General features: G+C 32.1%; 1 protein-coding gene across 2 annotated transcripts in view; it reads right to left on the bottom strand.

The window, feature by feature from the left end:
• LOC139489703 (zinc finger MIZ domain-containing protein 1-like) overlaps nucleotides 1–17898 on the bottom strand; it is a 210228-nt gene that overhangs the window by 187021 nt on the left and 5309 nt on the right. For both annotated transcript variants that reach the window (XM_071276417.1, XM_071276425.1), the window contains one exon: nucleotides 9639–9794. The gene's annotated coding sequence lies outside the window, so the exon portion shown is untranslated. The remainder of the gene's footprint in view (nucleotides 1–9638; nucleotides 9795–17898) is intronic.

Raw genomic sequence — 17898 nt, forward strand, 5'->3', positions numbered from 1 at the left:
GGATCCTGTTAGTACCAGAACAGTCCAGTTTATTTTATTTTGTGTGTTTTCTTGTAAGACATGTATGGTCCAGAGAAAAAAAGGGGAAACTTGTGCATATGTAAAATCATTTTTAACCCATCACATGTTGAGTTTGTGCTAAGTCAGGCTGACTGGACTATGTGATTTTATTGCTGATTGTCTAAATTGTAAATTGTAAAATTATTATTTTTGATGATGCTAGGTTAGGTCTGTTGAACCATCAAGTACATTTGTTCATTCCTGCTACCTTTTTTTATCTATAACTTGAATTTTCTCCAAAATGGACATAAAACTGGAGATGATGATCAAATTAATAACTTTTGAAATTCTGTGTTTTTATAATTACTCTTCTAAAATTACAATTTTCTAGTCAACTGAGAAACAATTTGAAATATGGAAAACCATGCAAGGCATACAACTGAATATCAAATGAAACTAAACATCAATCTGGTTAAAAAAGACAATCTAAAACAGTTCTCAATTTTATCATTATTTTTTTAACAATATAAAATTCAGAATGGAAAGTATGCATATGAATGATAGCACTGGTAAAATTTTTAATTTGTACCAACCCAAAGAGAGATAACTCTGCTGAAATTGACATTTATGACATTATTGCAAATAAAGTGCAGATAATACAGATGTGGGATTTTTGTTGTTACTATGAAATCGTTCAATATTTTATTTCCTTATATGAATAATGAGGAATAGGAACATTTTCATAATCTGTTGAAAAATGGAGATTTCTTGTTCAGGATTTAAAAAAAAAACACAAGTCATTTTTAATCTATATTTTGTAATAAGCAGAAAATAAAATTTTAAGTATGCACACAAGTTATTCTGTATGTACTTGAAAATGTCATGTTGGTTTTTACTGTTGTTGAATTTCTGTCTTATTGACCTATTCTAACTCCCTTTTATCTATATCTATGAAAGTAAGTCCTTATAATTTTAAAGTTCCAAAAGATAAAATCTGTTCCTGTGAAGGGGCAACCAAAGAACAGTCCCATTAAAGTTTGTTTTCAAATAACCCTGAGATCTATTTTTTTTAAATGTCAAATATATTTGCGTTGATCAATATCTTTAATCATGGAATATATTTATCATTATAAAGAATAGTCATTTTCCAAAAAACAGAGATATGGAGATACCAAGTTTTGGAAATTTCTAATACAGGGTTGTAAAAAATTAGACATTTGAAGAATTTAATTTATATTTTAAAGGCTGTATTTGGCATACTGGAACACTGTTTGAGCTTTCAGTACATGTAATACTATTCTTGGTCACATCATTTTTACTCCAGACAACAAAAAATGCAAATTTTATGGAAACAGGTCAGACATCATTGACTTAGTGCAGGAAACATTAGTTATACAGTACATTAGTACAGATTAATAAAAAAAAATTAATAATCTCACTATAGTGTCACAGAAGCCTGTGTCTCTTACTTTGCATGCGTATGTCATGGTGGTTTTTTTTGGCAGTTTAAAAAACAAAAAATCCCCCAAAAGCTATGAAAATCATGTACAGAAAAATATTGACAGGTGTTCCCAGTGGACGATTCAGGTGTAGAGTAGACATACACTCCACCCCAACCTCTTGTAAAGAGTACTGTAATCGTTTATGGCATGTAATTGTTAAATACTGTAAACCAACTTATTTTCGCAACTTTCGCGAGTAGCAAAATAACGCTAATATAAATTGTCGCGAATATGTAAAACTTGGATCATTCCTTATTAAATTTCATCAAGTAAGACAGAAAATCGCGAATATAAATAACTGCGAAATGGTCTAGAAAGGGTAAAACGCGAAATAAAGTATCCGCGAAAATAAGTTGGTTTACAGTATAAGTTCCACCTTTAGCTTCCCTATTTCAAATATGAAGCTGCAACCCCTCCCCTTCTGTTAGTTGTTGACTAAAGGAGATATAAATATCAAGAAACAAAGCTACTGTCTCAATTAGTCAATCCATTACTTGTAACCTTGACTCTTGACCTATTGATCTCAATACAAAATAGTGGTCTGTATTAGTCCATGGTACATTATTACCTTACTTTTGGTTATGCTGAAATTATGGCTCAAAAACGATATTGTTCAGAAACAAAAGACTTAAAAATAAAGTTTAAAAAAGGTTCAATGGCTAAATGGTTCAAAAGTTATCAACTGCAAACTAGCCTAGCTTTACTACTGTTGTGTTCTAGATCTTTGACACCATGACCTCACAATCAAAAGGTGTTTTGCCCACCCCAAAGGTTCAATATCAAACTAAGTTTGGAAAAATAAATGTTTATGGCATAAAAGAAATTGTCCAGAAACATAAAAGATGACTTCCTGAAGCCAAGTTTACCTCAGAAAAAATTGTATTGAAAGTTTGGATATGACTTACTTTTCAATTCTTAATGTTTGAGGATATATTTAAATTTGTTGATTCTTGTTACGGTCGGAACTAAAAAATCAAACAATAACAAATCTATTAGCAAAAAAGCTGACTGGAAACTTTCAAAATACTGAAGACAAATTTTGATATATGCTTCAATGACATAAATAAATATTTGAAATAAGAAATCATCAATTCCAAATAAACAAAGGTCAAACTAACATTAAGACACTTTAAGATCATCTTTGTTACGGAAACAAATCTAACTTCTTTGTAATGATAGTTCTTAAAAGTAGATTTCAATTCAATCGCAACCTTTCTCTCATTACTACATAGACATATATGCATTTGTCATCCTTTACATTATCTGCTTGTGATTATCCAATGACAAATAGATCACTGTGATAAATTTGTCTGACGGTAAAATGGTTTCAGGTCTTGATAAATGAATAAAATCATGAAAAAATTCTTCTGTAGGTTTGTAATACGTAGTAAATCTACGCACTATTATGTTAGATGACAAAAACATTTCTATTCTATTACAAGAGCTGATACGAAAAAAGTAATGGAAATGGTACCTATTGTTCAATAGAAGACCCCCTTTTATAGTTATATGGCGTAAAGCAACCAACAATCAATCAATCTATAGTTAATTGAAAAAAAATCTTATTTTACAGAGTATTTCACTAGTGAAGTATGAAATGCTAACACTTTTAGAACAACTGAGTTTAACCCTGTTTTTTGCAGGGTTTTTTTTTCAATCTTTAGATTTATATGTATTGTTTCCAAGACTAATTTTTCTCTTTTTGGCAATGTTGTCGGTTTTTCTGTGACTTATAGAGACAGTTTGTTTAGTATCTGTTAGTTCTAGAGAAAACCAAGCAATGCCACTTAAGAAGTGAACATGTAAAAAGACTATGCATCAACCATATATGTAGATCCATGAAAGGGTGGGTCTACATGGTTGTGTGGACGAAATAATAAGACAGCCAGACAGCCAATAGAATCTTTAGATTTAAACTATTCCTAGGTTACGGTTGTTATCTATTATTCAGCACACATAAACCCAATAGCCGGAGTATGTCTGGTGTCACAAATGGAGAAGAAACTGTGTATCCTTCCTTGGTGTTCCTATTTTTAGTGGGGGTACATGTCGCTAAATTTTTACTTTTATGCATGAAATTTTATGAAATAGTTGGCCTTGTGCCTTTTTCTGTCGGAAATGGTGTTACCATTAATTTGTAGTCGTCAGATTTAAGAAATATAAATACCCTTGGGTATCTCTTTTTATTTTTCTTCTAAATAAATCTAATTTGAATGCTAAAATTTTTCTTTATAATAGTTTAATCTACACTGAATGTAAATCAATGCCAAATTTGATCATATATTGTCTTTTTGGCATTAAAAATTACCTTTAAGTGAAAAAAAAACACTGTATGAACATTAAGTGAATTGAATTTCAAATTGAAAATGAGGAAGTGCAGAAATCAAAGTACAACTGACTCACGCACGTCCTACTCACTAACTAAAATATCATTAAACAACTTTTTCTTTTCTTTTTTTTAAATGTATTTTGTATTAGTGCAATAAAACAAAAATTCAATGGATTTTTGTATCGCATTCTCCGTCTCAAATTAGACAGACATTTTATCTGGTAATTTGTTAACATCAAAACACCATAAAGCATCTATTTGTTATGCAATTATTGTGCAAATCACAACTTTCTTACTTATTTTTGTATTATTCAACAAATTTGTTTGCTGTACAAAATATCACTTAACATTTCCTACAAAAGATCATAAAAAATCCACACTTTATCAGATAACATCAGAAATAATTTATTGTAGTAACAAAAATATCTTTGGAATATCTCCAAACACTTTGTAGATTTAACATAATGTATACAGATTATTTTCTGTAATAAATAAATGAGCTTAAACTATGTCAAACAAGATGTTAGCAAAACATTGTGTAAAGGATGACTGTATTATGACTATGAGATACAGGTTTTGCTCATTGTTGATAGCCATAAAGTCACCTGTAGTTGTTTTTAATTTCTATGTCATTTGGCTGGTAGAGAGTTGTCTCATTGGCAATCATACTCCTGCTGCATCTTCTTATTTTTATATATTTGCAACCACTCTAAATGATAATTGATTGATTCTTTGTGTTTAGCGCCACTTCAGAACATATGACTATATCATGGCAGCCAGTCTTTTCCCGGATGGAGGAACCAGTCCAAGCCATTTAATATTGAAGTACAAAACACCTTTTGACTGTGGTGTTTGAACTCACAATCCTAGTGATCACAGGCTAGTGATATTACAGATAAATTTGGCCACAGATGTCCCAACTCTAGTTGACCTTTGGTTTCTTGTGTAGTTAGTTTGCTGTCTCATTGATCTTCTGTATTGATACAAATTTTCATCAGTGCTAAATTAGAAGCACATTTTTTCTCTCAAACCCTAACATTCTATTAACCATGATATAGTTGTCAGTATTTTTGTACCACCAGATGTATCTGTTTTCAGTACAAAGCATTTTATTGCTTGATTTTATCTTGACCACTACAAATTTCTTCAGTATCAAATTTTTATCAGTGCTCATTTTAAGGTTTTATGGATTAAAGATTTCAGCAAACTATAATCATTTCACTTATTTTTTACAGTATGAACTTCAATCAAGTCAATAAATGTTCTTGCACTAGAAATAAGGTGTTGAAATACAAATTGCTCCATTAGAGCAGAGGTTAACCTTTGGTCACCTGAAACAAGCTATGTCACCCAAGTCAAGATGTTTACTATACCCATTTTGGATAGTCCTTGGTAAAATATAAATATATCTGACCAACTAAAAGAAACTTCATAAAACTAGTAGGGGTTTATTCTGCAAGGGAAAAGGTTTAGTTTTGGGTGCTTTGTGAAGGAATTTGTTACTTGAAGCAGTGCTAAAATATATTCTAATGAAGCCGACTTTTTAAATCTGCTTTCTAAATCATTTTTCAGTTCCCTTGTTCTAATTAGTGGTCATCTGTTGGTAGATACACTATGCACATTGTCATTGGAGAAATTAAATAAGTATAAGAAAAAAAAATTGTAATAGAAAAAATACTGAATAATAATTTCCTGTCAATATACACATCTACATAGTATGTCCTTATTATCTACAAAATTTCATGAAATTCTGTTGTGTGTTTTCAGAGGAGTTGAGATGACAAACTGTTGCAGAAGTACATTGATGCAAATAAGTTCAAAGGGGCATAACTCTTAGAAAAAAATATGAATCGTAATTTCCTGTTGATATGCACATCAACGTAGTATGTCCTTATTATCTACGAAGTTTCATGAAATTCTGTTGTGTGGTTTCAGAGGAGTTGAGATGACAAACTGTTGAAGTAGTACCTTAAAGCAAATAAGTTCAAAGAGGTGTAACTCCTAGAAAAACAAGAGGCTCTCAAGAGCCTGAATCGCTCACCTGAATTTTTTTGGTTTAATCTCTCATCAATGATTATTTTGGCTTTTCAATTTATTTAAATGTTCTTTAAATCGTCCTATTCTCTTCAAAAGCCAAAAAAAAAATCATTTTCTCCTATGTTCTATTTTAGCCATAGGAGCTATGTTTCTTGACATACAAGGAAATGAAATATAAAATTTATACTAGATACTCTGAAACTCATTCAGCCTAAGTTTGGCTGAAATTGATACAGCAGTTTCAGAGGAGAAGATTTTTTAAAGTAAGTCAACATGATGAACAAATTGTGAAAAAAGTCTTTAAAGGGCAATAACTCCTTAAGAGGTCAATTGACAATTTTGGTCAAATTGACTTATTTGTAGATCTTACTTTGCTGATCATTTTTGCTGTTTACAGTTTATCTTTATTCAAGATAATGACCAAAAACTGCAAAATTTCCTTAAAATTACCAATTAAGTGGCAGCAACCCAACAATGGTTTGTTTGATTCATCTGAAAATTTCAGGGCTGATAGATCTTGACCTAATGAACATTTTAACCCCTGTCAGATTTGCTCTAAATGCTTTCGTTTTTGAGATATAAGCCAAAAACTGCATTTGACCCCTATGTTCTATTTTAAGTAACAGCGGCCATGTTTTTTGACGGATCAAAAATCTAAGCACACATTTTGTGCAGGATAATCTAAGGAACAATCATGCTAAGTTTCATCCAAATCCATTCAGTAGTTTCAGAGGAGAAGATTTTTTAAAGTTACTGTAAATTCAGAAATTATTGTGAGGTTTTTATTATTGCGAATAATGCGACAGAGTTGTAAACGCAATAATTAAAACTCGCATTTTGTAATATCTTAACTGAATTAAGCATGACTTTTCTCAAAATCGTAATAATTCAAATCGCATTTAATTTAAAATGACAAAATCGCAATAATAAATGAACGCAATAATTTCTGAATTTACAGTAGCAAATATGATGAACAAATTGTGAAAAATTGTCAATAAAGGACAATAACCCCTTAAGGGGTTAATTGACAATTTTGGTCATATTAACTTATTTGTAGATCTTACTTTGCTGATCATTTTTGCTGTTTACAGTTTATCTTTATCTATAATAATATTCAAGATAATGACCAAAAACTGCAAAATTTCCTTAAAATTACTAATTAAGTGGCAGCAACCCTACAATGGTTTGTTTGATTCATCTGAAAATTTCAGGGCTGATAGATCTTGACCTAATGAACATTTTAACCCCATGTCAGATTTGTTCTAAATGCTTTCGTTTTTGAGATATAAGCCAAAAACTGCATTTGACCCCTATGTTCTATTTTAAGTAACGGCGGCCATGTTTTTTGACGGATCAAAAATCTAAGCACACACTTTGTGCAGGATAATCTAAGGAACAATCATGCTAAGTTTCATCTAAATCCATTCAGTAGTTTCAGAGGAGAAGATTTTTTAAAGTTAGCAAATATGATGAACAAATTGTGAAAAATTGTCATTAAAGGACAATAACCCCTTAAGGGGTCAATTGACAATTTTGGTCATATAAACTTATTTGTAGATCTTACTTTGCTGATCATTTTTGCTGTTTACAGTTTATCTTTATCTATAATAATATTCAAGATAATGACCAAAAACTGCAAAATTTCCTTAAAATTACTAATTAAGTGGCAGCAACCCAACAATGGTTTGTTTGATTCATCTGAAAATTTCAGGGCTGATAGATCTTGACCTAATGAACATTTTAACCCCATGTCAGATTTGCTCTAAATGCTTTCGTTTTTGAGATATAAGCCAAAAACTGCATTTGACCCCTATGTTCTATTTTAAGTAACGGCGGCCATGTTTTTTGACGGATCAAAAATCGAAGCACACACTTTGTGCAGGATACTCTAAGGAACAATCATGCTAAGTTTCATTCAAATCCATTCAGTAGTTTCAGAGGAGAAGATGTTTGAAAAATTAGTTTCAGAGGAGTTGCAATGACAAACTGTTGCAGTAGTACATTGAAGCAAATAAGTTCAAAGGGGCGCAACTCCTAGAAATAAAATTGAATCATAATTTCCTGTCGATATGCACAACTACATAATATGTCCTTTTCATATAAAAAGATTTCGTGAAATTCTGTTGTGTGGTTTGAGAGGAGTTACGATGACAAACTGTTGCAGTAGTACCATTAAAGTAAATAAGTTCAAAGGGGCGTAACTCCTAGAAAAAAAATTGAATCACAATTTCCCGTCGATATGCACAACTACATAGTATGGCCTTATTACCTGAAAAGGTTTCGTGAAATTCTGTTGTGTGGTTTGAGAGGAGTTGCGATGACAAACTGTTGCAGTAGTACATTAAAGTAAATAAGTTCAAAGGGGCGTAACTCCTAGAAAAAAAAAATTGAATCACAATTTCCCGTCGATATGCACAACTACATAGTATGTCCTTATTATCTGAAAAGATTTCATGAAATTCTGTTGTGTGGTTTGAGAGGAGTTGCGATGACAAGAAACAGGACTGACGGACGGACGGACTGACGGACGGACGGACGGGTCAAAAACATTATACCCTCCGCAACTTCGTTGCGTGGAGTATAACTAGTCAAAGTGGGAGGTTTGTGTATAAAACCAGTTTAATCCTACGATATTTTGTACCTATACCAAGTGAGGCTATCCAAACCATGTGTTTTACATTATTGCTCGTCTTTGTTGGTTGTTATTTTTAGTGATCATTATTATCTGTTTTTATGTATTACTATAGATTTATTGCTGATAGTAAGATACTAAGTATTGTTGATTTTGAACCACTAGTTTCAGGGGCGGATGCAGGAATTTTCGAAAGGGGGGGTGCTAACCCAGGGCAAAGGGGGGGTGCAGGGGGGGTGCAAAACATATGTCCCGATACAAATGCATTGATCGGCAAAAATAAAGGGGGGGTGCGCACCCCCCGAACCCCCCCCCCCCCCCCCCCCCTGGATCCGCCACTGAGTTTAAGTGTTAAACAAATTGAAAATTTTCAAATATTAGCAAATACAATGAACCCAAGATGGTTCATTTTGAATAGAGATCTTTCTATGTTGTGATGTTACACTATTGTTTCAGGTAAGGGTAAAGGTTGGAATCTAATAAATCGATTTAACTTACTGCATTTGATTGCACATATATCCTAAGTCAGGAACCTGATGTTAAGTGGTTGTCATTTGTTGATGTGGTTCATAAGAGTTTCTCATTTTTTGTTTTTTTTTATAGAGATTAGACAGTTGGTTTTCCTGTTTGAATGGTTTTACACTAGTCATTTTTGGGGCCCTTTAAAGCTTGCTGTTCTGTGTGAGCCAAGACTGTTCTTTGACCTATAATGATTTTTCTTTTACAAATTGTGACTTGAATTGAGAGTTGTCTCATTGGCACTCATACCACATCTTCTAATATCTACTTACAACATAAAAAATTGCCTCTTTTTAAAAAATCTTAAAAGTCTATTATTGATGTTCTGGATAGAGGATCTTAGACTTGTCAGTGACAACAATGACCTTAACCCTGTTCCTTCGTTAATTTTAATACAACTTGGGTAATGTCTTCCTTTCTGTAAAACAATCCTGTTATATTGACCCACATCTCCCCCTGACATTGAACATTACTAAGGTTTCCATCATTGTAATCTGTACCAAGACAGATGAAACCTTTTAAAAGTGTAATCATGCCTGCAATTTGTGTTTTCAACTTCCATGTCTTATTCTTTTATTATAAAATTATTTCAAATGTTACACCTAGCCAAGGGTCTCACCTGTGACTTATGTTGTCAGCCTCAATGCCTTTGCTTCTGTCATGGCAGGTGAAACAAAATATATTGGAAAGGTTTATATCATCTTTCATTTGACTTCTTTGCCGCTCTGATAGTGAGTTGTTTTTTCAATCACCGCTAAACATTTATTGCTGTCACCTGTGAAAAGAGATATAACATTAGGTCTTTATAGGATTTTGCATTGTTTTTCTGTTTGTAAATGTTGCATAAATAGATCATATGTAAAAATAGGTTGGTTTCTAGTTTTGAGATTACCAAGGCATGACTTTCACACTAGATTCTCTCACAATTTCAATACAAAAGCAGGCCCGTAGCCAGGAATTTTCAAAGGGGGGTTATTTGGCCTCAAAAACTTGACTTTAACAGTCACAATTTGAACAGAAGGTTGACTTTAACAGTCATTATTTGTTTTCAAGGGGGGGTTTGTCCTAACCCCCCCCCCCCTGAATATGGGTATGGCTACGGGTATGAAAAGAACAAATGGATGATAAATATTAACCTCTGGATGTCTGCGAGTTTTTTGTCATTAGGTTGCTGTCTCATTAAGAATTGCTGTGGATTCATTTTTTTTCGTGGGTACCAATTTTTATGGATTTATACCACATTGTAATTTCATGGATATTAATTTTCATACAAGCTTAAAGAAAATTGATACTTGGTGGTTTATGGTTCACCAGTACTGACAAAATAAATGAAAGTTGGTATTCAACGACTAATAATAAACCCACAGTATCTAACATCCAATTTTATTCATATTTAGCAAGCATTACTCATTTTCACCTTTCGCAGGTAAAATTCATAGAGAAAAACAAATAAGAATTTAAACTGCATGTATCATATATCAATTTAACTAAGTGAAGGTAATTCTCTCGCAATATGTCAACAGCTCATCTTAATTAACGTGATATTGGCAATGTTACGCTACCAACTTCCATTAACTCTGTGTATCACATCTGTCCATATTATATTAATTCCCCTCTGTCAACCTCTTCAATCAATAGACAAAATTCTATTCCGTTATGTTTTTTTTCTCTGTAATTTTGTTTAAAGGACAGTGATAAGACAACAATAGAAAGCCTACAGTAATAATGAATAACGATATTTTAATCAGATAATAAAAGAATCTTTCGATTAATAGCACTTTCCTGACACTTGTCTTTATTTTATGGACTTTCCGCACTTAAAACTCGCATCTTAGTCTTTTAACAGTTTTTTCGCATTAGAAAATCCAAAATGAATTTATGTTTTATGAGCTTTCCTTAAGCAGCTTTAACCTAGATTTATACAAATACACGCTTTTTATGGAAAGCAGAAGCTCATTTGGTTTTCCTCTTTTTTTATTAGTTTGATTGTCTTCAAACAAGTTTCTGGTGATTATAATGTTAATGAAATTATTGAAATAATCCTAGCATTGATACTTAACTATGCTTTGTGCACATTTATAACAAATCCATAAAATATAATTGACAAAAAAAAATTATAGTGACTGTTGGTAGGAATTTGAGGATATTTATAAAGCTGACTTTTTAAAAATTGAGAACAGAAAAGGGGAATGTGTCAATGAGACAATAACCTGAGCAAAGAGCGAAAAAACAGCCAAGGCCACCAATAAGTCTTCAATACATAGAAAGTCCATGTTCACCTGATTTATAGCAAAACTTTGTCATTTGAGTATATAAAACATATTTTCTACGCAATCCAAATTCCTTTTGACGCATTTTCATCAACAATGTCTTGATAGCACCAATTGTTGTACAACATCAAAGGAGTGAAATCTATTTTAATAGGAAATCACGTCATTTCATTGTAACCAATGACATAAACCTTACATATAAATAAATTTTTATCAAAATCTGGCAAAAATGGAAAGAGAGTACACATTTACAAAGCAGCTATTTTACATAATTAATCTTGTCAATAACTCATACAAATAAAATCATATAGCAGTTGTTTTCTAACTTATCTTTATTGAGATACTCTTTTTTCAATCTTTCAAATTAAAATCGGCTAAGAAATAAAGGTTAGTGTGTTTACAAGTCAATTTTTCTTGATTATTTTTTGGAATTTTTATAGTCTTTGGGTTGCTGACTTGATTGTGAATACCTAACATCTTCTTTTCATTCTTATGCATTCCTATTAAGTTTGAAAATATTTGCTTTATATTATAAAATAAATGGGGAATGTGTCCATAGGGACACAGATGATGCCCCTGCTACCATATAACGTTATAGAGGGACATAACTCAAGAAATTGTAAAAGTGAAGCTGCCAAAATTTGAACTTTAACTGAGTTTAGTGGTAATAACATACATTTCATTAAATTCAGTTGAGACAAACTAAAGTTTAGAGAACAGAAACGTAAAAATTCAGCAATTTTCCATTTGTAAAGGGGCATTGCCCTCAAATTCTAATCAAAGTGTGTGTAAGCACTGAATGGTAAAGATTGCTTTAATTTACCAGTTGGTAGTAAAATTGAACATTGCATTGTATAATAAAGCATTGGTTTTAGTTGATTCAACTTCTATTCTGGACAAAGAAAGATAACTCAATTTTAAAAAGCATCGATTGTAGTCAACTAAAATCCTGGACAAAGGCAGATAACTCCAATTTAAACAAAAATTTACTTGATTGATATTTTTGAAATTTTCCAGAAATTTTTCAATTTGTAAAGGGCATAACTCTAGAACAGTAAAAGTGACAGCACCAAAACTCAAACTTGGTCTGATTATTGTGATAATAAGCATTGGGTATAAGTTTCATAACATTTGATTGAGGCAAACTAAAGTTACAGAATGGAAACCAACTTTGGGACGTACAGACGAAAATATGTATGTACAGACAGACAAGGGTAAAACTTAATGCCCCCTCCCCTCCATTACTGCAGAAGCATAATAAAAACAATGAAAACATTCCAATTCGAATAAATTTTTTGTAATATTTAAATTAAACAATATTCTTCCTACATTTTGTTTAAATAGGTTAAATAGTTTTAAAGTACATTTCAAAGACAAAGAAAGCCTCTTGATGACATTGGCTTACAATGGCCATTTGAATTGGTTAGATGAAAAGCAAGTATCGTGTACTCATTAACTCTTTACAGTGAATAATACGGTTGTTAGATGTTAAGGAACTACAGGAAATATAATTTTATACTTTCCTGTGCTTGACAATCTTAGAAATTAAATTATTATGTCTCGTAACATCAATATTAATGCTTAAAATTCACAATATAATTCTCAACACGAAAAATCAATTGACAATTGAAAGAAATAATTTTCGACTGCCATCATTTAAGCTATTACTGATACCGGATTGATTTAAGATAATTTCGCTACAGGTAAATAAAAACACTTTAGAAATGTGTGGACTATGGAAACCTTCCGATACGACAATGCCAATTATATGCCTGCGTCAATTGATTTATAACACCAGTAATGGACAGAGATATTCAAACGATCTGCTCTCCATGATTAATTTTCTCTGTAAATTGTACACAAGCAACTCTCATGTAAAGAAAGGCCATTAATATCTAGTGTTGCTAAAATCAATAAAACAAAAATACAGCATTATAGGATTGATATGATAGCTGATGCTACTGAAAGGCTTTCGGGCCAAAATCAATAGCATCAAGCTTTTATCCATTACTTTATTAAACATTTTCATTTTTTTTAAATTTGTTGTTGACTTTGCTCATTATTCAAACTGTATTGCTATTTTTCAATTTTTTGCTTCTTCAGAAACTACAATTGTTAAAAACATGACTTGAATGAATTTCACAGTTAATTAAAATAACGGAATAACAAATTTCTTTTTCAAAGTGTTTTAACAAAATTACTTTAAGGTCTATATATAGGTCAAATGTACTTTGATTGACATTGCACTTTTGCCAAAAAATACATGATGGTAATATAGAAAAGATACTTAGGGTTTTTAAGTCTATAATTTGTATGTTTTCTTTATCAAAAATAAGAATAAGTTATTTCAGTTAATGACAACAGACAGGTAAATCTCACTGGGACTTTGAGATGAAGAACAGCAATAACAGCACTGCTTTAGTGTCATGGATGGCTACCCCATGTCCTTTCTTCTCTATTAAAGAATAGAGTGGTCATAAAAATAAATATGTTCAAAGTTCTCTACTGACCCTTATTCTAATCCACATTCCATAAGTTTTCATAAGGCTTTGTTCAAGTTTCTACAACTCTTTTCACCAAAATATCATTTCGTAAGGTTCTTCACTTGTTTCATAAAATATGTGTCAGAATTGATTAAAAACATGTTACCCATAAATCTCATCATTTTGTTCATTGAAAATTACTAGGTGAAAATACAATATTTTTCTGGATTGTGACAATGACCAAACAAACAAGAATGCATGGTCTGTGTGCTAAGCATACCCCAACATGTAATTCAAAGTATCAGAAAACAGGAAGAAGGTGTCTGACAAGATAACAAAATTGCTCATATGTTCATTCTTTGACATCAATGTTGAGCTGCTGACCAGATATGAAATCATTTGTGATAGAAATTTTTAAGTTCGTTCAACATATTGAAAAATTTCAAAGCTTTTAAAATATTGCAAAATGCATTTTAATTGCATTAAAGTATAGCTTTACAGCTTTGGGAAGGTACTTCAAATGCAAAAAATTACAAAGATGCTAAATTAAGGTGATAATTGTAGCAGGAATTTCCTTCCAATAAACCTTCCTTTTTCTTTTAACTTATATCTATAATGTTCTAGTTATGGTTTTTAAATTGTAATACATGTATTAATTTAACATTTCTCTGACAATCATCTGGGATTCCCAATAATAAATGCATTTAATATCAACACGATATGATAAGGATACTGGAATTTAAAATCAAACAGAATGATAAGTTCTTCTGAAGTCTGCAAGATATTTGTATTCTCTTTTTATTTTGTCTTATTTATTAGCTTGAGAGCTAAGAACTACTTGGGTTAATAGCAAAACTGTAGAATTGCCAAAATAGCTTCATTTTGAGGTCTTGTTATTAAAATCTTAACATGAGCAGTGGCGGATCCAGAAATTTTCAGAAGTGGGGACCCACTGACTGCCTAAGAGGGGGCCTGCTCCGGTGATGCTTCAGTGATTACCTATATAATCAACCAATTTTTTCCCAAAAAGGGGGGCCCCCCTCTAAACCGCCTCTGATGAGATACAACATTATCCAACTAAAGAACCTTTTGTGACCAACCAAACATACCCCATGTTCCCTGTTTATTCAGACAGTAATACATGTATTATATTATCCTTTGTAATAATTCAAAAATAAGATGGTATGATTGCCAATAAGACATTACTCCACCAGAGACAAATGATATAGAAGTTATAAACTATAGGTCACTGTCAGGGGTGTGGAAATATTTGTTGTGAGCACTTGTCCCTGGGCAAGTAAAACTAGAAATTTTACTTGTCCGGAAAAAAATTTACTTGCCCTGATTATATGATTCTTACTTAACACTATTGTGCATCACAAACGAATGAAATCCATTTGTTAATATGTGTAAAAAATTAAGAAAGAAGAAAATGGGTTAACATCAGTGGGACAGAAACCTAACAGCAAACCAACCAATGAAATGACATGTAAAGAACAATTTTGCAGCAGTTTTGGAATAAAAATTGTAGCCAGTAGGTACATAATATACTAAATTTGAGGACAGTGATTTCTTTTTTTTAAATACTCTGTGTCCTCCGTTTACATTTAAGGTTTTCTACTCGACTCATGATTCTTTTTGTCTTGCTTGCCCAGCTTTTTATTAAGTATTTGTCAATCTGAATCTCGATACAAAATTTAAAGAAATGACACAACCGGTAAATGATGGATAAAACTTAATCGAGGATCCAGGGTCAATGGACCAAGCCAATGCAATGTTAGGTAGCAACCATTTGATTTTCTGGGGGGGGGGCTATGGATTTTTTTTTTGGACAATCTTTTTTTTTCACCTGAGGCGAAAAACAATCTTTTTTTTTCGCGACAAGTCGAAAACAATTTTTTTCTTTCAATTTTAGCATTACATGGCAGAATTTTAGCATTACATATAGTGGCAGGTGTGTCCCCCCATGAACATTGATGTTTTTACTTGTTGAAGATTGGTTTCTTCTGAGACTACTATAACACAGTCTCAGGTTTCTTTTACATAAATTAAACATCTTTATACGTTTTGAAATTAATTTTATGTTTTTCTTGGATTTGAACTTTGTCTTGTACATGTTGTATATTTTTTTACCTGTCCACGGGCAACCAAGACAAAAATAATTACTTGTCCGGTTGTTCAAATGTACAAGTCGGGCGAGTCGGGCATAGCATTTCCACACCCCTGACTGTACAGCCTTTAACAATGACCAATTGAATGCCAAAACAGAAGGAGCTTTGGAGTGAAGTAAATGTTGAAGCTCTTGAATGCCAAAAGGTTGATGTTGATGTTGTGACTACCTTTAAGATATGTAATTTTGGGTTAAAATAGGGTTTGTAACAAGCAAAGAAAATTGGGATATGTTGTTCTTAGAAAAGTGGGCATTGTTGCTTGCTATTAAATAAGAATGAAATCAATGTTGAAGCTCATACTAAACTATATGGAGCTTTGGCAAGAAGTAAGTGTTGCAGCTCTTAAGTGCCAAAACATATGGAGCTCTTGGTAAATGTTGTAGTTCTTTAAGTGCCAAAACTATAGATATTTGGGTAAAGTAAATGCTGAAGCTTGTTAAGTGCCTAAATATATAGATCTTTAGGGTAAAGTAAATCTTGTAGCTATTTCAGTGCCCAAACATATAGGGCTTTGAGAAAAGTAAATGTTGTAGCTCTTTGAAAGCCAAAACATAGAGCTTTGGGTGATGTAAATGTTGTAGCTCTTCGAGTGCCAAACATATGGTGCTTTCTGTAAATGACAAAAAAAGCTTTGAGTGAAGTACAAATGTAGGGTAAGGTAAATATTGTAGCTCTTAAGTACCAAAACACATAGAGCTTTGTGATGGAGTAAATATTGTACCTCTTAAGTACCAAAACACATAGAGCTTTGTGATGGAGTAAATATTGTAGCTCTTAAGTACCAAAACACATAGAGCTTTGAGATAGAGTAAATATTGTAGCTCTTGAGTGCCAAAGCACATAGAGCTTTGAGATGGAGTAAATATTGTAGCTCTTAAGTACCACAACACATAGAGCTTTGAGATGGAGTAAATATTGTAGCTCTTAAGTACCAAAACACATAGAGCTTTGAGATGGAATAAATATTGTAGCTCTTAAGTACCAAAACACATAGAGCTTTGAGATAGAGTAAATATTGTAGCTCTTAAGTACCAAAATACATAGAGCTTTGAGATGGAGTAAATATTGTAGCTCTTAAGTACCAAAACACATAGAGCTTTGTGATGGAGTAAATATTGTAGCTCTTAAGTACCAAAACACATAGAGCTTTGTGATGGAGTAAATATTGTAGCTCTTAAGTACCAAAACACATAGAGCTTTAAGATGGAGTAAATATTGTAGCTCTTAAGAACCAAAATACAAAAAGCTTTGAGATGGAGTAAATATTGTAGCTTTTAAGTACCAAAACACATAGAGCTTTGAGATGGAGTAAATATTGTAGCTCTTAAGTACCAAAACACATAGAGCTTTGAGATGGAATAAATATTGTAGCTCTTAAGTACCAAAACACATAGAGCTTTGAGATAGAGTAAATATTGTAGCTATTAAGTACCAAAATACATAGAGCTTTGAGATGGAGTAAATATTGTAGCTCTTAAGTACCAAAACACATAGAGCTTTGTGATGGAGTAAATATTGTAGCTCTTAAGTACCAAAACACATAGAGCTTTGTGATGGAGTAAATATTGTAGCTCTTAAGTACCAAAACACATAGAGCTTTAAGATGGAGTAAATATTGTAGCTCTTAAGAACCAAAATACAAAAAGCTTTGAGATGGAGTAAATATTGTAGCTTTTAAGTACCAAAACACATAGAGCTTTGAGATGGAGTAAATATTGTAGCTCTTAAGTACCAAAACACATAGAGCTTTGAGATGGAGTAAATATTGTAGCTCTTTAGTACCAAAACACATAGAGCTTTGAGTGAAGTAAATGTTGTATCTCTTAAGTTCCAAAACTTATGGAGTTATGAGTGAAGTAAGTGTTGTAGCTCTATAAGTGCCAAAACATATGGAGCTTTGAGTGACTAAGATTTTCCAGTCTTTCTTGTATACTAGTCTCAAGATGTTTATAAAG

The sequence above is a fragment of the Mytilus edulis genome, chromosome 9 (genome assembly GCF_963676685.1).
Source record: "Mytilus edulis chromosome 9, xbMytEdul2.2, whole genome shotgun sequence".
Lineage (NCBI taxonomy): Eukaryota > Metazoa > Mollusca > Bivalvia > Mytilida > Mytilidae > Mytilus > Mytilus edulis.